The sequence below is a fragment of the Balaenoptera ricei genome, chromosome 6 (genome assembly GCF_028023285.1).
Source record: "Balaenoptera ricei isolate mBalRic1 chromosome 6, mBalRic1.hap2, whole genome shotgun sequence".
In the NCBI taxonomy this organism is placed as follows: Eukaryota; Metazoa; Chordata; class Mammalia; order Artiodactyla; family Balaenopteridae; genus Balaenoptera; species Balaenoptera ricei.
The window spans coordinates 5609895-5634543 of record NC_082644.1 but is presented as its reverse complement, the minus strand read 5'-3'; the positions used below and the strand labels follow the sequence as shown (position 1 = coordinate 5634543).

Below are 24649 nucleotides of genomic sequence, written 5' to 3'. Positions count from 1 at the left end.
TTTTAAGGCTGAATGATATTCCATTGTCTGTTACAGACCATATCTTGCTTATCCATTCATCTGTCAGTGATCACTCGGGCTGTTTCCACCTTCTGGCTATTGTGATAAATGTTGATGAACATGGGTGTACGAATCTCTTTGAGACCCTGCTTTCAATTCTTTGGGCTATATACTCAAGAAGTGGAATTGTTTGATTATACAGCAGCTCTGTTTTTAAGTTTTTGAGGAACCACCATACTGTTTCCTTATGCAATTCTCCTTATGTAACTTTTAAAATCTTTTGCATGAGAACAAAGAGTAGAAAAATCTATTAAAGGAATTAAAAATCCCTCTAAAATGTTTGTAGGAGAGCATCCTATAAAAAAGGACTTTGGTAGTAATTTCCAACATGTGAGGAACCATGAAAATTGAAACCCAATGGGAATTTCTTAGTAAATGGTGCACTTAGCGTCAATGGGGAGCTTGTTATAAATACAACTGTGTTTCCAGGAAGGCCCTTGGGAATTCTGATTCAGTAGGTCTAGTTTGGGATTCAGGAGTGTGTGTTTTTGACAAACATATCACATAACTTGGATGCTGCCTAACCATTAAATAGCATTTACTTAACTAATATTTAGACAACCGTTTCCACATTTAACAGGTTAAAATTTTAGTAAAAACCTATTATGTGCTACTAGAAAAATGTGTAAAGGTACTGGGTATATAGAAGTGATTAAAGCAAACATTATATTTGTCTGCATGCATTTTACAGTGTTAGCGGGCAAGACTTAATGTAACACACAAATGTATACACGTATATGTCTGTCTCCTTGTATAATCATGAATTGAGAGCTCCTTAGCCCCCCAGTGGCCAGTGAGGGTAGTGCGTGAGGCACAGCTCTGATCCAGGGAGACCAGTTGCAACGGCTGCCGTGCTGTCGTCCTGAGTTCCCTGCAGAAGTGACCACTCATTTCCCTAAGCCTGTTGCTGGGTGATGGCTCTTCCCACCGAGGACTCTCCAGAAGTGTGCTGGGCCAGCCTGATTCCAGTGACCAGCCAATGGAGGTGCTGGGTGGAAGGGCCTGTCTCCCTTGTCTCAAAGGGGGTTAAATGAGGGTGGCTTCAGAACTCCCCCGCAGCTCCTGATGTTGTCACTACCCTCCGTTCAGTCTACTTCCTTCACGACCTCAGGAGTGCTGGTCCCGAGGGCATCCCCCAGGGAACCAAATGCAAGTCTGTCTCAGGGTCTGTTTCTGGGCAACAGCCTGACTTTAAGATACCACAGGTAACAAAAAGAAGCCTTGATGTGGGAAAACAAAGACTGAGTGGATTTTGAGATCACAGGTGATGCACTGACATAATGCAGAAGACCAGGAGGGGAGCGCAGCTCTACCGCGTGGGCCAGTAGGGCAGGTAGAGGATGAGGACCAGAAACCCTTCACTCAATGTCAGAAACGTAAGAATGTATCACTTAGGGGAGGTGGGAAACTTTTCATTGATTAAACCCTAAGTTGGCTGTTTTTCAAACCAGCAGGAACTGAGTTATTTTGAATTGACAAGATAAACTTTTCTCCATCAGTAGAAAGGAAGGCTTGCGAACAAAGTTGGGTTCAACTTGAAAGAAATAAAGACAATTACAACCTTGTGTATCTGCATCTCATCACTGTTTTAAAAGTCATCTCTCTGACTCATACAATATTAACGAGGAACACTACTGTAGGTCTGTTATTTCATCGCCACATTTCTTTGCCAAGGAATTTTCTATACTATTTCTTCCATTTCGTGTTTTCCTAAACATTTCTCCACTAGTTGAAATCATGCTTGTGGCCAGGGGTGATTTTTTTAAATATACAAGCAAGGACCCCAGCCTAGGTCATATTGGTGTGTATTGGCTATGTGTGTCTTAATTGTTCCTCGATCTGTTGAAAAGAGAGTCTCGGAGACCACCAGTGACCGATTAATTATTCACTGAGCACAAATACTGCTTTACCCTTCTTCTAGGTCCTTCCGTACGATGGAGCTTGTGTGGTGCTCTGGGTAACGCACATCTAAATAAAGCCTTCAGCCCCCCCACAGAAATGTTTTCCATCTTTTGCTGCTCTTACAAAATAAACACTGCACTCATCCATCCTTTCCTTCCCATGTCTATTCTAATTCTAGTTTTAATTTCCATTACTTCTTCCAGGACCGTATCAGTAATTGTACAGTTACTTTGCTACCCATGGTTTTGTGTGTGTGTTTTGTTTGTTTTTAAAAAAAACACTCTTCTAATAATGCTACCTATATGTTCACTCAGCAAACATTTATTGAGCATATACTGTTCACTGAACACTTCTGGTGCTGGAGGAACAGACAAAGATCTTGCTTTCTGGAGCTTGCATTTTAGTCAGCAGTCTTACCATTTAACAAACAATCTAAAAAATAGAATTCTTATAGGCAGGCAGAAAGTTAAACTAGGTGATCGAAAGTGATGTCACGGCTCCTTTAGCTGGGTGAGTAGAGAAGGCATCTAGTAAGGATGTGATCGTTAGGCTGAGATCTGAAAGATTAGAGTCCTGCCTTGCTCTGTAGGAAGAGTGTTCCCGGGAGAGGAGACAGATCGTGCAAAGGCCCTAGAGGATGAACAAGCTGGGCCTGTGTGAGGACCCAGAAGGCTCGTGAGTAACAGCGAGGAGGAGGGTGGAACTGGATGATGCAGTGGCTTAGGGGATGGGAGGAGGGCTTGTGTTTTAAGTGCATTTTGAAGTTAAGGCGTTGCTTTAAACAGGGAAATGCATAGAAAAAAATCCTTATTGGATGATGCTGGCTGCTGCGTGGAGAACTGATTATGGATGAGCAAAAGGGGAAGCAGAGTTTGGCCAGGAGTCTGTCAGTCGCCCAGGATAGAGATGTGATTGGCATGGTGATAGTGGTGGGGACCATGGAGGAACATTTAGGATGTTTTGGATGTACAGTCACCAAGACTTGCTGATAAAGTAGTTTTAAGCACAGGTCTGAAATTGTCTCCCCTGCTACACTTGTGTTGTGTTGCCAAGTCCCTCCACTGCCTGGCCCAGACATTTGTGGGAACCTGAACTTGAACACAGACCCTGCTGTGCCTTGCCTTGCAGATAACACCGCCCTACCTAGTCCTCTGTGGGGCTGCTAGTCTCGGAATCCACGCTCTTACAGGCCAGGCACACAGCTTGTCCCTGTAATTCAATGTGTGTTGAAAACATCTAGTACAGATGGTTACTCTAATTCTGGATTAGAGAAGACAATAAAGGTAAAATAAAGCTGACCGAGCAGCAGAGTAGCTGAAAGAGTCCATGGCCTGCTCTGGGAATAATTTCATTGTCTGAGGAAAATAATTTTATATCCAGGAGAATGTATTTTTTTTTAAATTTTATTTATTTTTTCATACAGCAGGTTCTTATTAGTCATCAATTTTATACACATCAGTGTATACATGTCAATCCCAATCTCCCAATTCATCACACCACCATCCCCACCACCACCCCGCCGCGTTCCCCCCTTGGTGTCCATTCGTTTGTTCTCTACGTCTGTGTCTCAACTTCTGCCCTGCAAACCGGTTCATCTGTACCATTTTTCTAGGTTCCACATACATGCATTAATATACGATATTTGTTTTTCTCTTTCTGACTTACTTCACTCTGTATGACAGTCTCTAGATCCATCCACGTCTCAACAAATGACCCAATTTCGTTCCTTTTTATGGCTGAGTAATATTCCATTGTATATATGTACCACAACTTCTTTATCCATTCGTCTGTCAATGGACATTTAGGTTGCTTCCATGACCTGGCTATTGTAAATAGTGCTGCAATGAACATTGGGGTGCATGCGTCTTTTTGAATTATGGTTTTCTCTGGGTATATGCCCAGTAGTGGGATTGCTGGATCATATGGTAATTCTGTTTTTAGTTGTTTAAGGAACCTCCATACTGTTCTCCAAAGTGGCTGTATCAATTTATATTCCCACCAACAGTGCAAGAGGGTTCCCTTTTCTCCACACCCTCTCCAGCATTTGTTGTTTGTAGATTTTCTGATGATGCCCATTCTAACTGGTATGAGGTGATACCTCATTGTAGTTTTGATTTGCATTTCTCTAATAATTAGTGATGTTCAGCAGCTTTTCATGTGCTTCCTGGCCATCTGTATGTCTTCTTTGGAGAAATGTCTATTTAGGTCTTCTGCCCATTTTTGGATTGGGTTGTTTGTTTCTTTACTATTGAGCTGCATGAGCTGTTTATATATTTTGGAGATTAATCCTTTGTCCGTTGATTCATTTGCAAATATTTTCTCCCATTCTGAGGGTTGTCTTTTCATCTTGTTTATGGTTTCCTTTGCTGTGCAAAAGCTTTTAAGTTTCATTAGGTCCCGTTTGTTTATTTTTGTTTTTATTTCCATTTCTCTAGGAGGTGTGTCAAAAAGGATCTTGCTGTGATTTATGTCATAGAGTGTTCTGCCCAGGTTTTCCTCTAAGAGTTTTATAGTGTCTGGCCTAACATTTAGGTCTTTAATCCATTTTGAGTTTATTTTTGTGTATGGTGTTAGGGAGTGTTTTAATTTCATTCTTTTACATGTAGCTGTCCAGTTTTCCCAGCACCACGTACTGAACAGGCTGGCTTTTCTCCATTGTATATTCTTGCCTCCTTTATCAAAGATAAGGTGACCATATGTGTGTGGGTTTATCTCTGGGCTTTCTATCCTGTTCCATTGATCTATATTTCTGTTTTCGTGCCAGTACAATACTGTCTTGATTACTGTAGCTTTGTAGTATAGTCTGAAGTCAGGGAGCCTGATTCCTCCAGCTCCGTTTTTCCTTCTCAAGATTGCTGTGGCTATTCAGGGTCTTTTGTGTTTCCATATAAATTGTGTGATTTTTTGTTCTAGTTCTGTGAAAAAAAAAATGCCACTGTAGTTTGATAGGGATTGCATTGACTCTGTAGATTGCTTTGGGTAGTATAGTCATTTTCACAATGTTGATTCTTCCAATCCAAGAACATGGAATGTCTTTCCATCTGTTAGTATCATCTTTAATTTCTTTCATCAGTGTCTTATAGTTTTCTGCATACAGGTCTTTTGTCTCCTTAGGTAGGTTTATTCCTAGGTATTTTATTCCTTTTGTTGCAATGGTAAATGGCAGTGTTTCCTGCCATTTTTCATCATTAGCGTATAGGAATGCAAGAGATTTCTGGGCATTAAGTTTGTATCCTGCAACTTTACCAAATTCATTGATGAGCTCTAGTAGTTTTCTGGTGGCATCTTTAGGATTCTCTATGTATAGTATCATGTCATCTGCAAACAGTGACAGTTTTACTTCTTTTCCAATTTGTATTCCTTTTATTTCTTTTTCTTCTCTGATTGCTGTGGCTAGGACTTCCAAAACTATGTTGAATAATAGTGGTGAGAGTGGACATCCTTGCCTTGTTCCTGATCTTAGAGGAAATGCTTTCAGTTTTTCACCATTGAGAATGATGTTTGCTGTGGGTTTGTTGTATATGGCTCTATCATGTTGAGGTAGGGTCCCTCTATGCCCACTCTCTGGAGAGTTTTTATCATAAATGGGTGTTGAATTTTGTCAAAGGCTTTTTCTGCATCTATTGAGATGATCATATGGTTTTTATTCTTCAATTTGTTAATATGGTGTATCACATTGATTGATTTGCGTATATTGTAGAATCCTTGCATCCCTAGGATAAATCCCACTGGTCATGGTATATGATTCTTTTAATGTGTTGTTGGATTCTGTTTGCTAGTATTTTGTTGAGGATTTTTGCATCTATATTCATCAGTGATATTGGTCTGTAATTGTCTTTTTTTGTAGTATCTTTGTCTGGTTTTGGTATCAGGGTGATGGTGGCCTCATAGAATGAGTTTGGGAGTGTTCTTTCCTCTGCAGTTTTTTGGAAGAGTTTGAGAAGGATGTGTGTTAGCTCTTCTCTAAATGTTTGATAGAATTCACCTGTGAAGCCATCTGGTCCTGGACTTTTGTTGTTGGAAGATTGTTAATCACAGTTTCAATTTCATTACTTGTGATTGGTCTGTTCATATTTTCTGTTTCTTCCTGGTTCAGTCTTGGAAGGTTATCCCTTTCTAAGAATTTGTCCATTTCTTCCAGGTTGTCCATTTTATTGGCATAGAGTTGCTTGTACTAGTCTCTTAGGATGCTTTGTATTTCTGCGGTGTCTGTTGTAACTTCTTCTGTTTCATTTCTAATTTTATTGATTTGAGTCCTCTCCCTCTTTTTCTTGATGAGTCTGGCTAATGGTTTACCAGTTTTGTTTATCTTCTCAAGGAACCATTTTAGTTTTATTGATCTTTGCTATTGTTTTCTTTGTTTCTATTTCATTTATTTCTGCTCTGATCTTTATGATTTCTTTCCTTCTGCTAACTTTGGGTTTTGTTTGTTCTTCTTTCTCTAGTTTCTTTAGGTGCAAGGTTAGATTGTTTATTTGAGATTTTTCTTGTTTCTTGAGGTAGGCTTGTATAGCTATAAACTTCCCTCTTAGAACTGCTTTTGCTGCATCCCATATGTCTTGGATCGTCGTGTTTTCATTGTCATTTGTCTCTAGGTATTTTTTGATTTCCTCTTTGATTTCTTCAGTGATCTCTTGGTTATTTAGTAATGTACTGTTTAGCCTCCATGTGTTTGTGTTTTTTACGTTTTTTCCCCATAATTCATTTCTAATCTCATAGCGTTGTGGTCAGAAAAGATGCTTGATATGATTTTAATTTTCTTAAATTTACTGAGGCTTGATTTGTGACCCAAGATGTGATCTATCCTGGAGAATGTTCCGTGCACACTTGAGAAGAAAGTGTAATCTGCTGTTTTTGAATGGAATGTCCTATAAATATCAATTAAATCTATCCAGTCTATTGTGTCATTTAAAGCTTGTTTCCTTATTTATTTTCATTTTGGATGATCTGTCCATTGGTGTAAGTGAGGTGTTAAAGTCCCCCACTATTATTGTGTCACTGTCGATTTCCTCTTTTATAGCTGTTAGCAGTTGCCTTATGTATTGAGGTGCTCCTATGTTGGGTGCATATATATTTATAATTGTTATATCTTCTTCTTGGATTGATCCCTGGATCATTATGTAGTGTCCTTCCTTGTCTCTTGTAACATTCTTTAATTTAAAGTCTATTTTATCTGATATGAGTATAGCTACTCCAGCTTTCTTTTGGTTTCCATTTGCATGGAATATCTTTTTCCATCCCCTCACTTTCAGTCTGTATGTGTCCCTAGGTCTGAAGTGGGTCTCTTGTAGACAGCATATATATGGGTCTTGTTTTTTGTATCCATTCAGCAAGCCTGTGTCTTTTGGTTGGAGCATTTAATCCATTCACGTTTAAGGTAATTATCGATATGTATGTTCCTGTGACCATTTTCTTAATTGTTTTGGGTTTGTTTTTGTAGGTCCTTTTCTTCTCTTGTGTTTCCCACTTAGAGAAGTTCCTTTAGCGTTTGTTGTAGAGTTGGTTTGGTGGTGCTGAATTCTCTTAGCTTTTGCTTGTCTGTAAAGCTTTTGATTTCTCCATCGAATCTGAATGAGATCCTTGCTGGGTAGAGTAATCTTGGTTGTAGGTTCTTTCCATTCATCACTTTTAGCTATATCATGCCACTCCCTTCTGGTTGTAGAGTGTCTGCTGAGAAATCAGCTGTTAACCTTATGGGAGTTCCCTTGTATGTTATTTGTTGTTTTTCCCTTGCTGCTTTCAATAATTTTTCTTTGTCTTTAATTTTAGCCAATTTGATTACTATGTGTCTCGGCGTGTTTCTCCTTGGGTTTCTCCTGTATGGGACTCGCTGTGCTTCCTAGACTTGGGTGGCTATTTCCTTTCCCACGTTAGGGAAGTTTTCGACTATAATCTCTACAAATATTTTCTCGAGTCCTTTCTCTCTCTCTTCTCCTTCTGGGACCCCTATAATATGAATGTTGTTGCATTTAATGATGTCCCAGAGGCCTCTTAGGCTGTCTTCATTTCTTTTCATTCTTTTTTCTTTATTCTGTTCCACAGCAGTGAATTCCACCATTCTGTCTTCCAGGTCACTTATCTGTTCTTCTGCCTCAGTTATTCTGCTGTTGATTCCTTCTAGTGTAGTTTTCATTTCAGTTATTGTATTGTTCATCTCTGTTTGTTTGTTCTTTAATTCTTCTAGGTCTTTGTTAAACATTTCTTGCATCTTCTCGATCTTTGCCTCCATTCTTTTTCCGAGGTCCTGGATAATCTTCACTATCATTATTCTGAGTTCTTTTTCTGGAAGGTTGCCTATCTCCACTTCATTTAGTTGTTTTTCTGGGGTTTTATCTTGTTCCTTCCTCTGGTACATAGCCCTCTGCCTTTTCATCTTGTCTATCTTTCTGTGAATGTGGTGTTTGTTCCATAGGCTGCAGGATTGTAGTTCTTCTTGCTTCTGCTTTCTGCCCTCTGGTGGATGAGGCTATCTGAGACTTGTGTAAGTTTCCTGATGGGAGGGACTGGTGGTGCATAGAGCTGACTGTTGCTCTGGTGGACAGAGCTCAGTAAAACTTTAATCTGCTTGACTGCTGATGGGTGGGGCTGGGTTCCCTCCCTGTTGGTTGTTTGGCCTGAGGCAATGCAACACTGGAGCCTACCTGGGCTCTTTGGTGGGGCTAATGGCAGACTCTGGGAGGACTCACACCAAGGAGTACTTCCCAGAACTTCTGCTGCCAGTGTCCTTGTCCCCAGGGCGAGCCACAGCCGCCCCCCGCCTCTTCAGGAGACCCTCCAACAGTAGCAAGTAGGTCTGGTTCAGTCTCCCCCGGGGTCACTGCTCCTTCCCCTGGGTCAATGTGCACACTACTTTGTGTGTGCCCTCCAAGAGTGTAGTCTCTGTTTCCCCCAGTCCTGTCGAAGTCCTGCAATCAAATCCCACTAGGCTTCAAAGTCTGATTCTCTAGGAATTACTCCTCCCATTGCCGGACCCCCAGGTTGTGAAGCCTGATGTGGGACTCAGAACCTTCACTCCAGTGGGTGAACTTCTGTGGTATAAGTGTTCTCCAGTCTGTGAGTCACCCACCCTGCAGTTATGGGATTTGATTTTACTGTGATTGCGCCCCTCCTACCGTCTCATTGTGGCTTCTCCTTTGTCTTTGGATGTGGGGTATCTTTTTTGGTGAGTTCCAGTGTCTTCCTGTCGATGACTGTCCAGCAGCTAGTTGTGATTCTGGTGTTCTCACAAGAGGGAGTGAGAGCATGTCCTTCTACTCTGCCATCTTGGTTCCTCCTCCATCCAGGAGAAGTTTAAATGTGGATGGCATTGGCTAAAACAACCCCACTCTAGGCAGGGGTGGCATTTTGATGGAATCATACTAATTCCAAGGGGCATGTCTCCTAAGGCAAAGAAGTGAATCTTTGTAAGTGTTTTCTTGAAGTAATGGCACCTGGGTGGCCACGTTATCTGGGTATTGAAAGTCCTAATAATTACCTGTACCTTATTGTGAATTCACAACCGAAAGCATTGGGGTAGCCATTTAGGAATTGTCTGTTCTAACCAGCTTCATGTTAATAGAATTATTTTTCAAATTACTCATACATTTGAGAGATGGGAAATAAGTTATTGAATCAACCTGAAATGCATAGTTTGAAAATGACATTATAATCATTTCAAAAAAAATTTCATCATTCTTATCTTTCCCAGAACCCTCATTCCCAGCATAGTCCTTAGAAGAAAATTTATGCCAGTTCTTTTCGCAAGGTCAGTTAAAAAAAAAAAAAAAAAAAGAAAGAAAGAAAATGAAAGTAGAGGCATAATTTCAATCATTAAACTTACATGGGTATTCCTGTCATGTCTAAAATCTGTAATCTCTGTGGAAATTTATGCATTGACAAGGCACATAAAAGGGGATAAAATCTTACTTTAGTAGGTGTAATTTGAATTGTGTGTGTGAAGCTCTGTGTTGGAGGTTGTAAAGGCAAATACACATGAAAAATAAGAGGGTCATTTTCTCTGTTGAAAATAAGGGAGGAGACTTCCCTCTACTTCCTTTTCTTAGAGCATTTATTTTAGAAAAATTGTAAATCCTTTCTCTGCCGATTTGAAATGTATGCAAATGTTTTTAAAAACTAAAGTAGCCTCTTGTCAGCTTTACGACCCAGTGGTCTTTCTCAAGGAAGACTGGAAAACCATCTCTGAAATGTACTCATCAAGGAAGACAGTGCCCCATCTCCCACGTCGGTGGGAGGATAAGAGCTTATCTTTGCTGGCGCTTTCCTCCAAAACTCCCTCCTATAAACTATACTCTGGAGGCTGACCACTTTGCAGGCAGGAAGTACTGCTGCTCTTCCAAGGGAATGTGCTGTTAAGATTAAACTGTGTAGAATCTGGAGTAGTTGAACAACCAGCTGGTGAACTGGATATGTCAGAACAAGACAAATTGATCTGTTTGAAAATTAACGTCCATAGGACTTATGTCCCAGAGTAAGATCAGTACCAGCAAGTTAATAAGCAAGTTTTATAATTGCAATACTTTTGCTTTCCTTACTTCACCTTAATTATAATGTTGTATGTTTTCTTTTATTTAATATAACCTTGATCGTGTTCCTTTACTTTTCCTTTTGAACTCTGCGCCACGTAAGTTTAAGACCTCAGTTTGGTAGCACTACATACTGCAAGCAGAATACAACAGACGAGAATTTTTTTTTTTTTTAACATCTTTATTGGAGTATAATTGCTTTACAATGGTGTGTTAGTTTCTGCTTTATAATAAAGTAAATCAGTTATACATACACATATGTTCCCATATCTCAGACGAGATTTTGAAAGATTTGTATCTGTGCTTGGACTCGATTGCCCTTAAACCAGTTTCCCCTTTAACAACAGAGTTTCCCTTGGGCATTACCTGCTCATTCTGGTGCAGTCTTTCTTGCTTCAAGCACTTAATTAAAGCTGCCTCTTCAAGCTGGTGTTTTTCTGTTCAGAACACCGTTTTATTGTTGTTATTGTTAAAGATACGCATAAAGCGTGCCTGGGTACAGAGTGCTGAATTCACGTCTGAGACATTTTGAGACTTCTGATAATTCCATAATAGTGCATAATGTCCTTAAGTATCTGTGTTAATTCCACACATTAAAAATTATATGATGTGCCAGCCAGAAGCACAGATTTCTCACACAAAACTAATGTATATAGTTAGACCATATGCATAGAGTAGTTTGTAATCCTGTGCTTACAGAAGCCTAATGAAAAATTTGGACTCATTCCGAAAAAGACTTGATGGTTTATTTATCTGTTAATAATGCCACACAATGATATTCCATGGTCTTCTATAAGCATGCTATATTCTCTAGGTATATCTTTTGTTCTTTATGGAACATTTCATTTCTTATGAAATTCTAAGTTATTTATGTAAACTACAAATTAAAAAAAATCACCCCCACCATCCCTGCCACCATTTTTTCCACTAGTTATTTGACTCAAATACAGTGGGATTTGTTGCAGGGGCATGGCTATCTATATTCTTTTAATTACTTACTGCCATGTTTTATAGCATACTAGGGTTTTATCAGTTCTTAAGAACTCACGGTCCTGTATTGTTAATATTATTGGAAAATTATTTAAGAAGAACCATTTTATGGTAAATCAATTGCTTGAGAAAAATTTAAAAAGGAACTAAAGTCAGGATGAGTGAATTCAGGTAAATAGCTTCAAGTGTTACGATGAGCTAAGTGGATTGGCTTGCTATAATTAGATTATTTAAATTAAGCAATATGTGGGCTATGTCCCTGTTAAATATTTAATAGGATATTTTACTTCCATAGATTTAACTTAAAGGCTAATGGCCTTTTCTTTTTTTTTTTTTTTTGTACATGGATGACCACAACAAAAGCAACAATGATTGCAATTACCAAACATGAAACACACTCATACTATGTCATAATATTGACATTCAGTCCAGTAATCCTCCACTGTAACAGCTCCTTTACTTTGCAGTGAAAATTGATTTGTATATTCTTTGCCTCTGAGTCCTTGTTGGATTTTTTTTTTTTAATTCAGACAGAAAGTCACAAAAATTATACTCATCCTCATCAGTTCACTCAGTCCCATGTAATTAATTTTTTTTTTTCATCTTGATCTTTTGTTAGCACTTTTATGAGTTCATCAGTTTTTCATTAGAGTTCTGAAAATGCCTTTTCTTGTGGTTAATCTAGGAAGTAAATAAGAACTTTAATAAATAGCCATTCTTGGGACAGTTTTATCAACTTCTGATTACCTCTTCCCACACAAGTTAAAGTAATGCCACATCATGACAGCGTGATTCAGGAGGAGCCTTTTTGCTCCTTCAGTTTTTAATTTCACAGTCTCCCATCCTTGGGTTCCAGGCAGCCTTTTTTGGGGTCTTGATTCTATTTGTGTAGGTAGAAACTTTGAGCATTTAAAGGTTATCTAGGATTTCTGTAATATTTAGTTTGCTACTATTTCATAAATATTTACAAGCTTTCTCCATGAAATCCGCTCCTCTAAGAAGATTAATCTTGGGTGGGCACTGAAAGAGCAGAGAGACCATGTGGCCCTGATCCTCTGAGGACTCCTGCTGTGGTCTGGGGCAAGTGGGTTAACCTCTGCCAGAGTTTCAGTTTGTAACATACGAGGTCAACACTTATTCAACGTGGAGTTCTTGCGGAATACAAGACTTGTTTATGTCTTCACAAAAGGTAGTTTTTCCTCATTAAACTAACTCGATTTCTGGAAAGTCACTGTGTTTAAAAGCTCAGCATTTCCCATTCTTCAGTGCACACAGCTTAGCCCACAGTAATGGTGCTTTGGGGTAGAGAGTTTGTCTTGCCCCAAAACTCTGCTTCTTAAAGGCATACTTCTGACCTTTTCATTGTCCCTTGAATGAAGAGTGAACCAGATGAGCTGAAGTGGTCTCATCCATGATTTTAGAGTTGTGATTTGAGAAATGACTGTTTACTCAAGGTCCATTTTAATTAGCATCTGATGTAAGAGTAATTCAAACCAAACTTTAATTCAATCAGTAAAGAGGTGGCTCTTGAAACCTGCCAGAGCACTGGAATAAACTACCTGCTTGTTTTATATCCCGGTAGCTGCTGAATCTAGAAGGCAACCATAAAATCATACTGAGTTTTTTAAAGGCACATCCGAGTGAAATAGGTTTAGTAACAGGCAAGTTGGAGTTGTGAGAATTTTGGGATTATTTGAGTTTAACACAGCAGCCCACATTACATGAGATTGATATAAAGCTATAATTTATGATATAAATGTTTTACCAAGTCAAGAGTGTAAATAATTGGAATGTGTTTGTGGTCTGTTTACAAGGTATTCATTACATTGTATTGTGCAGCTGACTTACATCCTTAACATACCTTTTTATTCATTATTCCCCTAAAATATGTTTTAACTAGTAAAATTCTTTTAGTAAGAAGTGGATGGCTTGTTAGTCATTTGAAAATTAGGAATTTTTATATTATTTACTGTTTTTTAAAATAAGTTTATTTATTTTATTTTATTTTTGGCTGCGTTGGGTCTTCGTTGCTGTGCGCAGGCTTTCTCTAGTTGTGGCGAGCGAGGGCTACTCTTCTTTGCAGTGTGTGGGCTTCTCATTGTGGCAGCTTCTCTTCTTGCAGAGCATGGGCTCTAGGCACGTCGACTTCAGTAGTTGTGGCACGTGGGCTCAGTAGTTGTGGCACGCGGGCTCTAGAGCGCAGGCTCAGTAGTTGTGGCGCACAGGCTTAGCTGCTCGCGGCATGTGGGATCTTCCCAGACCAGGGCTCGAACCCGTGTCCCCTGCATTGGCAGGCGGATTCTTAACCACTGCACCACCAGGGAAGCCCTATTTACTGTTTTTAAGATGCTAATTCTCTGATGACTGGTGTTTCTTTTAAAACTACAATTGTATCTGTGTCTAGATGTGCCATTATATTAAGATAATGTGGAAAGAGAGCCCTGCCAAGTATAGTTAACTATAGTAGTCTTATATATGTTTTGGGATAATAGTTAACTTAAAAATTAAGGCAAATTAAAATTTTATTAGCCACATCTGGATCATATTTATTTAAGTAGATTATGGCTACAAGGTCTGTATGCTGAGACCAAGTGCCAATACATTGTGCCTTCAGCTTTGCTTGTCTTGTTCAAGATTTCTTTGGCTATTCAGTGTTTTTTGTGGCTGGCTGCATATAAATTTTAGGATTTTTTTTTCTATTTCTGTGAGAAATGGCATTGGAATTTTGATAGGGACTGCATTGACTCTGTAGATGGCTTTGGGGAGTATAGACATTTTAACAATATTAATTCTTCCAACCCAAAAACAAGAGATATCTCTCCATTTATTTGTGTCTTCTTCAATTTCTTTCACTAGTATCTTATAGTTTTCAGTGTACAGAATTTTTACCTGCTTGGTTAAATGTATTTCTAAGGATCTTATTGTCATTGACGCTATTATAAATGGGATTGATCACTAGATACAGCATTTTCAATTGACAGTTATTTTCTCTAAGTACTTAAAAAATGTGCTACTTCTTTCTGCCCTCCAGGTTTCTGTGTCCGCTGTAAGGAATGTGTCTTTCTCACTTGCTGCTTTCAGGACTTTTCCTTGTCTTTAGTTTTCAGAAGTTTAAAAATGATGTGTCTTGGTACAGGTTTATTTGGATTTATCCTATTTGGGGGGATTTATTCAGCTTTTTAAATGTACAGGTTTATGTCTTTTGACAAGTTGGGGAATTTCTGAGCCGTTATTTTTTCTAATAACTTTTTAGTTCTACCCTCTCTTTCCTCTACTTCTGGGACTCTGATGATATGAACTGTAGCTCTTTTGCCATTCTTCCATAGTTCCTTGAGTCTCTATTTTTTTTGGAAGTGTATTTTTTCTCTGTTAAGATTGAGAGATCTGTTTTCAAGTTAACTAATTCTGTTCACTGTCATCTCTGCCCTACAATGAGGCCATTCTGTGAGTTTTGATATTTGATTGTGGTTGTTTTTTATTGTTGTTGTTGTATAATTTCTATTTTTTTTAACTTCTATTTCTTTGCTGAGGTTTTCTATTTTTTGTTTGTTTCATGAAAATTCTTTATTACTAGTGGAAGCATTGTTATGATGGCTGCTTTAAAATCGTTGTCAGGCAATTTCAACTTGTGATTCATCTTGATGTTAGTTAGCATCTGTTGTTACCCTTTTCTCACTTAAGTTGTTACTTTCTGCTTCTTGGTATACAGTGAGTGATTTTTGATTGTATCCTAGACATTTTGGATATTATATTTTGAGACTCGGTTCTGTTTAGTCCTTTTTTTCCCTTTTTAACAACAATCTCCCTGTAGAGATACAGTAGAGGGACCAAGGGTGGGGGATTGTGGGTGTTCATTTCCCTCACAGGTCCTGCTAATGGGAATGAGGCAGGAGGAAGTGAGTACCAACTAGCTCCACCTTCATTGCCTCAACCAGTTTCATTTATGCCAGAGTCAAGTCTTCACATTTTGATATTAAGCCTTGCAAAGACCTAAGGCATCATATTTTAAATATTTTAGTGTCATTTTAGAAGCCAAGCATAAATAATAGAAAAATTTTTAGGAAAATAGGCACCACAGCTTTTAGCACAATGACTTGCTAATAAATGGATTTTTTTTCTTACAAAATACTGCCTATTTGTTCTGAAAAATTTGTGGCACCTAACCTTGAAAACCTAGTCATCATGGGCTGATTATGAAACTGAGCTCCAAAAATGTGAGTCTGTATGTTTCCATGAAGCTACAATACCTTATGTAATTATGTAATTCATATCTTCTATTATTTGCTAGCTTTTCACTTCATACATATTTATAAGTAGTTTCTTGGGAGATCTAAAACTAAGATTTACCCTGAGACTTGAAATAAAAACTGGACACATCATCCAATATATTCATCTACAAATGCATGTATTTCTCTTTGTAGCCCACAAAATTAATAAAGTATCTATGAAAATTAGAAATTATGAAAAAGAAATAAGGCAGGTTTCCATAATATTATAGAATATAAATTTCATAAGTGCTTTAAATAATCACCTTTGTAAACATGTGTAAGTCAGTACAACTGCAAGACAAGCAGTTTACTTGAACTAGTATAGATGTTGTTTACTAAACTCAGAATGAAACATGGTTCATTCTCTAAAGTCTGTAACTCCTGATGAAAGCCTATATAGCCATATATATATATATATACTATATATATATTCTATACAGAAATATACATATGGTATATTGCAGCTTTTGAATTTTTCATAGATTCTGCTAGCATTTTCCAACTAAAATTAACACTAGAGCCTATGTCTTCCTACACTAAGAGTCTGTCTTCATAAATCTCTTTACTGGTGAAAGGATCAGCAACTTCAATAAAGTGCTCGGAAGTCATCAGATATAGTTAACCTGCTGGAGAGAGCTTGGGAAGACTGATGGAAAGCTGCTTTATTTTCTAGTTTAGATATTATCTTTTAAGAGGTCATTGTGATTTTACATTATACTTTCAAACTGTAGTTTCAAATTTAAAGCAAATTGGACATGCTTTGAGAATTCTTTTTTATATTTAAATAATCACAGAATTATAATACTTGAAAGAATCATGTTATCCAAAACTGGTTTTACACATGAGAGAATTGAAGCTCAGATAGGATCTTTCCTCAAGGTCTTATAGCTAGCAGTGACAGATGGAACTCAGACCCAACTCTCTTTCCTACAAGTTGAGCAGTATTGCTACTACCCTGTTACCATTTTTCATTAGATATAGTATTTAAAATATTTTCTGTATCAAGTACGAGAAGAATTTAATAATAAAATTCAGAAAGAAAATAGAACTTGCAACCAGAAATCCAAAAGATAGAAATTTATTCTTTAGTCAATGTCTCAGAAATTTATTTTGTAAAATATATTATTCATGTAGTGAAATGCTATGGACTTTACATAAATATTTCTAGGCTAAATGCTTCAAAGGCCATGCTGGAAGTGGGTAGAATAATAATTGTTTAAGAGGGAATTGGGAATAGAGAATATTTGGATTTCAAACTTTGGCTTTCTACATTTCCACCTAAATTTTCCTATCAGAGATACAATCATACTTTTTTTTTTTTGCTAAAACTTTTATTTTCACTTATTTTTTAATTTAATTTTTATTTTATATTGGGTATATTTGATTTACAATGTTGTGTAAGTTTCTCCTGTGCAGCAAAGTGGTTAGCTTAAACATATACATATATCCATTCTTTTTTAGATTCTTTTCCCATATAGGTTATTACAGAATATTGAATAGAGTTTGCTGTGCTATACAGTAGGTTCTTATCAGTTATCTATATCTATATAAATTTTCTTTCTTTCATCAGTATCTTATCGTTTTCTGAGTACAGGTCTTTTGCCTCCTTAGGTGGATTTATTCCTAGGTATTTTATTCTTTTTGATGTGATGATAAATGGGATTGTTTCTTGAATTTCTCTTTCTGATCTTTCGTTGTTAGTGTATAGGAATGCAAGAGGTTTCTGTGTGTTAATTTTGTATCCTGCAACTTTACCAAATTCATTGATGAGCTCTAGTCGTTTTCTGGTAGCACCTTTAGGATTTTTTATGTATAGTATCATGTCATCTGCAAACAGTGACAGTTTTATTTCTCCTTTTCCAATTTAGATTCCTTTTATTTCTTTTTCTTCTCTGATTACCGTGGCTAGGACTTCCAAAACTATGTTGAATAAAAGTGGCGAGAGTGGACATCCTTGTCTTGTTCCTGATCTTAGAGGAAATGCTTTCAGTTTTTCACCATTGAGAATGATGTTGGCTGTGGGTTTGTCATATATGGCCTTTATTATGTTGAGGTGTGTTCCCTCTATGCCTACTTTCTGGAGAGCTTTTATCATAAATGGGTGTTGAATCTTATCCAAAGCTTTTCCCGCATCTATTGAGATGAACATATGGTTTTTATTCTTTAATTTGTTGATGTGGTGTAACACGCTGATTGATTTGCGAATATTGAAGAATCTTTGCATCCCTGGGATAAATCTCACTGGATCATGATGTATGATCCTTTTAATGTATTGTTGGATTTGGTTTGCTAGTATTTTGCTGAGGATCTTTGCCTCTATGTTCATAAGTGATACTGGCCTGTAATTTTCTTTTTTTGTGGTATCTTTTTCTGGTTTTGGTATAAAGGTGATGGTGGCCTCATAGAATGAATTTGGGAATGTTCCTCTGCAATTTTTTGGAATAGTTTTAGAAGGGTAGGTGTTGACTCTTCTCTAAAGGTTTGATAAGAGTACAGGTATGATGGGAGAGATCAAGGTCCACAGAAATTATATTCTGATTCAAAATTCTCTTAGTTGTTATAGCCACAAGGATAAACACACACTATAGTCCAATTATGTTTCATGCAATTCTTAGAAATCTTCTAGGTGACCAGGGTGTTCAAACGAGAGGCATAGCCGCCTTGGCAAGGCCAACTTAGAAAGTGAATATCACACAACATTTTGAATTACAAGTAGAACCTTCTTGCTACTTAAAATGTGGTTTGTAGACTTGCATGGCTGAACCACACTGACTCCATTTTATCAGCTCCATCTCAGGCCCCCAGTCCTACCCCCTCCCCTTTCTGCGTGACTGAGCTTTAGCCTAACTTGCAAGGAATGTGCCCAAGCCAGTAACCTTTACCCTTGCCTTCATCAGATATGAAACCTGGAAGAATACTTTTTGCTGACACAGATGGTTAATGGTCATAAGACCCCGGGTTGGGTGGGGGGATCTCTCGTTCCCATCCCTGTGAACGTGCTTCTACCTTGTGGTCAGATTCTATTGTTAGCTTTGGCCCCTTTAAATCCCCCTGTTCCCCTCTCAGAGGCACAGCTGTGAATACCTCTGGGTCACTGTTTGCCCGATCCTGCCCATTTGGAAGTTACCCACAACAAACTTCATAATTGCACTTTATGAAGCTGCCTGCTTCATTTTTCAGTCTTAAAGTTCCTTCTCAGTTCAGAGCATATTATTCAATATCTCCGCTTCCCAACAAGATCAGTAACCGTGGCATCACCTGAAAGCCTCTTAGATGGTCAGACTCACAGGTCCCAGTCCAGATCCACTGCATCAGAATCTGCATCTTAATAAGATTCCCCAGGTGAGTGGTCTGCACATTAATATTTGAAAAACAGTATTCAAGGCATTTTTCCACCATCTGTACTCCACCTTCAGGATGTGTAGCTCCATTTATCTGTCCAGCAGTAGAAATAACATAGAGCTGGATGAACCACACAGGAGACCGTGTCCACTGAAGGACATGGGGGTTGAGGGGTCTGAGGTTACAAGGACCAAAAAATGGGGTGGAGGAGAGAGAGAGCCTGAGAGACGGCTTGGTGACCTCACATAAGTGGACAATTCTATTTATTTAACTGGACAGTCTGTTGTTAACCAGCTGACAGTAACTGTTTCTGATGCTTATTTTTTCCCCCCTCGCTTCAACCATAATGAGTGCAGAGCTGGATTAACAACACTTTCCATCTGTACAAGGTTCCCTCCAAGCAACCATCCTGCCTCTTGACCAATGACCTTGCAACTATTCTTTGAGTCTCTTTTCTTCTTCCTAGATTTTGCTTTATTGTTACCTCACCTCTACCTATGTTTTAATATATGTATTACTGAAGTATAGTTGACTTACAATGTTGTGTTGATTTCTTCTGTACAGCGAAGTGATTGTTACACCTATATACTCTTTTTGATATTCTTTTCCATTGTGGTTTATCCCAGGATATTGAATATAGTTCCCTGTGCTCTACAGTAGGACCTTATTGTTTATCCATCTTATCATAGCCTTTTCTTGATTTCTGGCTCTTATTCTTGGGCATGTAAGCATGTTTAACCTGTTATGTTGTAAAACACTGTCAGACCTCAACTTTGATGCCTCTCCTTCCTGTTAGCTGGGTTCCCTGAGAGTCCTCTGAAGCTCGTGGCTTCATTTCGTATTCACTCCACAGCTGCCTAGCTCCAGGCCCCTCCACGAGAGGTGATGGGTGAGGGTGTAAGGAGAGAGTTCTGAGAAAAGACTTGGTTAATTATCTCAATATCATGTGGTCACAAGAAAATGTTGTTTAGAGTATGGAAAACAAACTTGGGTTTGTATCCTGACCCTGTGTATCATAATCTTGGGTATTCGGTTTGATTTATTTAAATCTCAGTTTTTACTCTTATATAATGAGGCTGTAAAGACCTTCATGAAGGAATATTACAGAACTTAGAAAGGTAATATATTTCAGAGCTTTGAGTGGTGCCGGAAAAAAGAGAAGAGGGTCAACAATTTTTATTTTCACTCCCCAGTTTTTATACAAATATCAATAGCATTGTGTTGCTCTATACAGAATATAGTGCTTGGTTCTGTGGGGTAAAAGATAATTTAAATATTTTCCCTGTGAAAAAGCTGTGCTAGGAATACATAACCTACAGAATATATAGGTTAAAACATACAGAGAAAACTAGATTCTAACGGGGAAGAATTTCAGAGGAAGGGAGAAATTTGAGGTGATCCAAACAGTAAACTGAATCTTTAAAAGGTGAGTATTTGCCAGGAGGATGAGAAACTGCATTTTAATTGAGAACTCATTGACCAAAAAGCTATTAAGAGCCTTAGCACAGAGTCTAAGATTAATCCAATAATTGTATTTCTGGCAACACTTTCATGAAGTGTTCTAAACAGAGGGTATGACTTAACAAAATGCACCACAGAACCCACTGTGTATTGAGCTAAACTTGCTGATAAGCCCCCTCTGAGAAGGGGTCATGGACCTATTTCAGAAAGTTTTCTCTACGGTCAGTTAAGGTTGTGAAGAATCTCTAGCCACATATCACATTTTTCTCACTTAAGGTTGGTATCACCTAAGCGCTAGGAATACTGGTCATCCGGATTATCAGTCCAGGAACAGAATTTATAACCTCTGCAAAGGAAAACTCAGTTGAACAATGTAACTGTCCTTTCAAATAAGGGTAGTTTTTCTCTTTGTAGACACAATCTTTCTCTGACAGAAAAACTAATATCTTTTAGTGAGTTTCCTTAGCTAGCCAAGCTTCCAAGGTAGTACCTTTTTAGAGTTTTTGAGATCCTTTCCATTAATGACAGTAACCCACTGTATCTTTCAAATTGTCCTTTACATTTGAGTTTGTAGGAAACAATATTTCTTGCTAATATATCCAAGTTTTAATAATTTAAGACCTTATCGAGAAATATTGATCTATGGGAATGTATCAGACTCTAAGCCAAAGAAACAAAATCATATAATCATTAGCTCTGAGTATATTTGACATTGTCTAAATAATATATTTGACAGTCTCTTAAATATTACATATAAAGTGTTCTGATGTTTATAACCTCTTACTAGTAAACCTGAAATTGAAATCAAATACAAGGTTAGATAAACGCCTACAAGTTGAACATAGTTCTTAAAAATTCATGTTTAAAATTATGATATTTCAAAACAAAAATGCATGATGACATTTGGCAACGTGAAAACAGTACATTGGAAAATAATGGATCATCTGCAGATAGGGAAGTGAGATAAATGTGAAAACTATACTAGGTTTTGAGAGGTAGGGTTTAAGAGTAATTGTCTGTACTCTACACGTCTATGAAGCAAATTTTTTTTTTTAAACATCTTTATTGGAGTATAATTGCTTTACAATAGTGTGTTTCTGCTTTATAACAAAGTGAATCAGTTATACATATACATATGTTCCCATATCTCTTCCCTCTTGCGTCTCCCTCCCTCCCACCCTCCCTATCCCACCCCTCAAGGTGGTCATGACACATGGCTTTATCAGAGATTCTAAAAACATTGGCTCTCACTAAAAAAAAAATGTTAACTTAAGTCAATAAATAAGTAATAATAATGAAAACAATGCCCAGTTTCAAATGCATTAGGGTATATACCAAATTTTAAAACATTGGAGACAAAAAGCATGTTAACTTGTGCTACACTATCTTGTTTTTAAGGCTACTCTCTTCAGGTATCTCCCACTCTCTATGGCGAGAGTTTCAAAGGTACTTTTGCACATTGAAGCCAATTATTCAACTTTCCCTCTGTGTATCCTTCTTCACAACAGCTGACCTTATCTTCTTCTTTACTGAGAAAATAAAGCCTCAACTTTCCCCCACAATAAAGTTTTCAGATCTGAAATAGCTTTTATTCTACCTGCCCCCTTGATTCCTCCCACTATTTAAAGCCAGTCTCCCCCCCTCATCCTCTGAGACAGGTTTCCTCCTGCTTCAGCCCCCACTTGCATCTGTGTCTTCAACTTCATCTTTTCTGCTAGGACCTTTCCAGTAGCACTCCAGCTCCTCAGGTCTCTCCAACCTGTAAAACAAGGACTCAAAGCCTCCCTTGACCCTGTGTTCTCCTCTAGTTATCTCATACTTCCCCCTTTTAACAGAAAACATCTCACATAAGCCATTTACCTCTTTGCTTCACTTTCCACTTCGAATTCAACCCATCACAGGATGGCTTCTGCTTTCATCACTGAAACTGCCTCCGGGTCATTAAATCCAATGGACACATTTGAGGGGCCATGAGTATAGTGTCCTGGGAGCAGTTTACCATTAGCTGACCATTCTTCTGAAAACAGTTTGCTCTTGGCTTCTGTGAAATCTCATGCTCTTAATTTTTTCTCTTATCCCTATTGTCATTCCTTTTCCTCCGCCTGCCTGCTTCTTCTGCATCACAATACCCCTTAAATGTTGATTTGTCTCCGAGCTCTGCATAGGTCATCTCTTCTTTCATATGTTCTTTCAATATGATCTCACCCATCCTCAAGGCTTTGAGAAACAACCCTATGTTAACTAAAACATTGTTATAACTAAAACATTGTTATATCCAGTCCAATTCTCCTTACTGATCACCATCCCCCCTTGTAGGAGTCTACTGAACTAATTAAAATAGACGTTTTCCATCCATTGATACTATACACACACTCATGTGAAATGAAAAAAATTCTCTTCAAACTAGTTTCACTAACAATCCATAATCTTGGAACATGGCATAATTATTTGCTCAGTATCTTATTTGAAAACCCCCAAATCTCTGATTGCTCTCATTTCTATTATCTATACCAACCAGTCAGTTACCAAGTCCCTGTCAATTCTACCTCCAAAATGTTACAAAAGTCTGTCCATTTTCTCCTGCTCCACTACTACTGTCTAGTCCAAGGTATTTTCACCCTCATTCTCTATCACAGTCACACTGAAAACTACACTGTGTTCTTCTGGGAACTCTAGACTCAAGCAGTCTCTTCACACAAGCTGTTCCCTTGCCTGGAATGTCTCTCACCTCCCACCTTTCTTGATTGAATTCATGCTTTAGGCATGGAACCTTGCATCTTTGTCACTGTGTCACCACCACTTTGCACGTGCATCACACACAATTATCAAACAATAAGATTTGGTGAGTTGAACTGAATTGGATTCCAGTCTCTGGGATAGAGCTGCTTCCCCTCCACCATGACTTTGATTGTATTGAATAGGATTAGATCCCAAGTATCCTATATGGACCACTTCCTCTGACTGAAGTAGAATTTAAGTATTTTATATATTATTTAATTTGATCATTTAATCATTTGAACAACTCTGGTATTATCACCTCCATTTTAGAATTAGGGAAACCAATCCCAGACCAACTGAATGATTTTTCCAATGCTGAACAGTTGATGCAGATCAGAAATGAAAACAAAGGTTTTCACGCCAAAGGCTGAACACTGAACTATTCCACTATACTATAAGCATAAATTAGAAATGTTTGAATTTGAAATGCAAATTTCTTCCTAATACCCCTTCAAGTATATTGAGAAATTAATTGAAAAGTTTCTTCAAATTGTCAGAATTTCTCTTTTTTTACACAAAAGTGACATTTAAGACTATTGTGTGTATCAGGATTCAGACCTCTCTCCAAGTGGCTGCAACCAAAATAAAATACAGAGAAAGACTATTTACGAGGTTGACAGAAGCCTGAGTTGTCTATAATCTCTGCCTTCATTTTTTGTCCTTCAAAAAAATCTCCTTGGTATTATTGATGCTTTTATAAATCAATAATAGAAATACATACTTAGCTATAATATTTTCACAAGTCAGTATCACATTAATGTACTTCATTTATTAGGGTTCCAGATAAAATTCATTTGATTATTCTGGGTGAGCCTGACTTAAAAAAATTTGTTTCATAAAAGCGTTTTGCTGGTTAAGGGGGAAAAAAATTGTCACAAATGTAACCACCATGATTGAATACATTGTGTAAGGAAATAGCTAGAATGTTAACTACATGAGTGAATAGACTGTGTTTTCCCATTATTATACCCCTAGAGCCTTGCATATTATAAGCACTCAGTGGGTATTTGTGGAATAAAGAAATGAATGAAATTCCAGCCTTCCATAATAAAGTAAATCCTGCGTCCTCAAATTTGAGTAAGAATGCTCTAACGTGGGAACTCTTACTCTAATAAATAGATCTTCACCTTTCATTTTCCATATTCCTTTTGAGGGATGCCAATGCCATCATCATGTTGCCTCTGTGACCCCTTTTGATATGGGTGCAGGTGTTGACACAGAACCTAATCATTTTAAGACAGTTGAAATAGAAAAGGGATTTTTAAAAAAGTCTTTGAAGTAGAGGATATATAAAAAAAAATTCAACCTTTATTCTTCTATCTATCT

At 37.8% G+C, this 24649-nt stretch overlaps 1 protein-coding gene across 5 annotated transcripts in view; it reads right to left on the bottom strand.

Moving 5' to 3' along the window:
- Positions 1–24649, bottom strand: part of GALNTL6 (polypeptide N-acetylgalactosaminyltransferase like 6) — a 1732831-nt gene that overhangs the window by 479687 nt on the left and 1228495 nt on the right. The window lies entirely within an intron of this gene.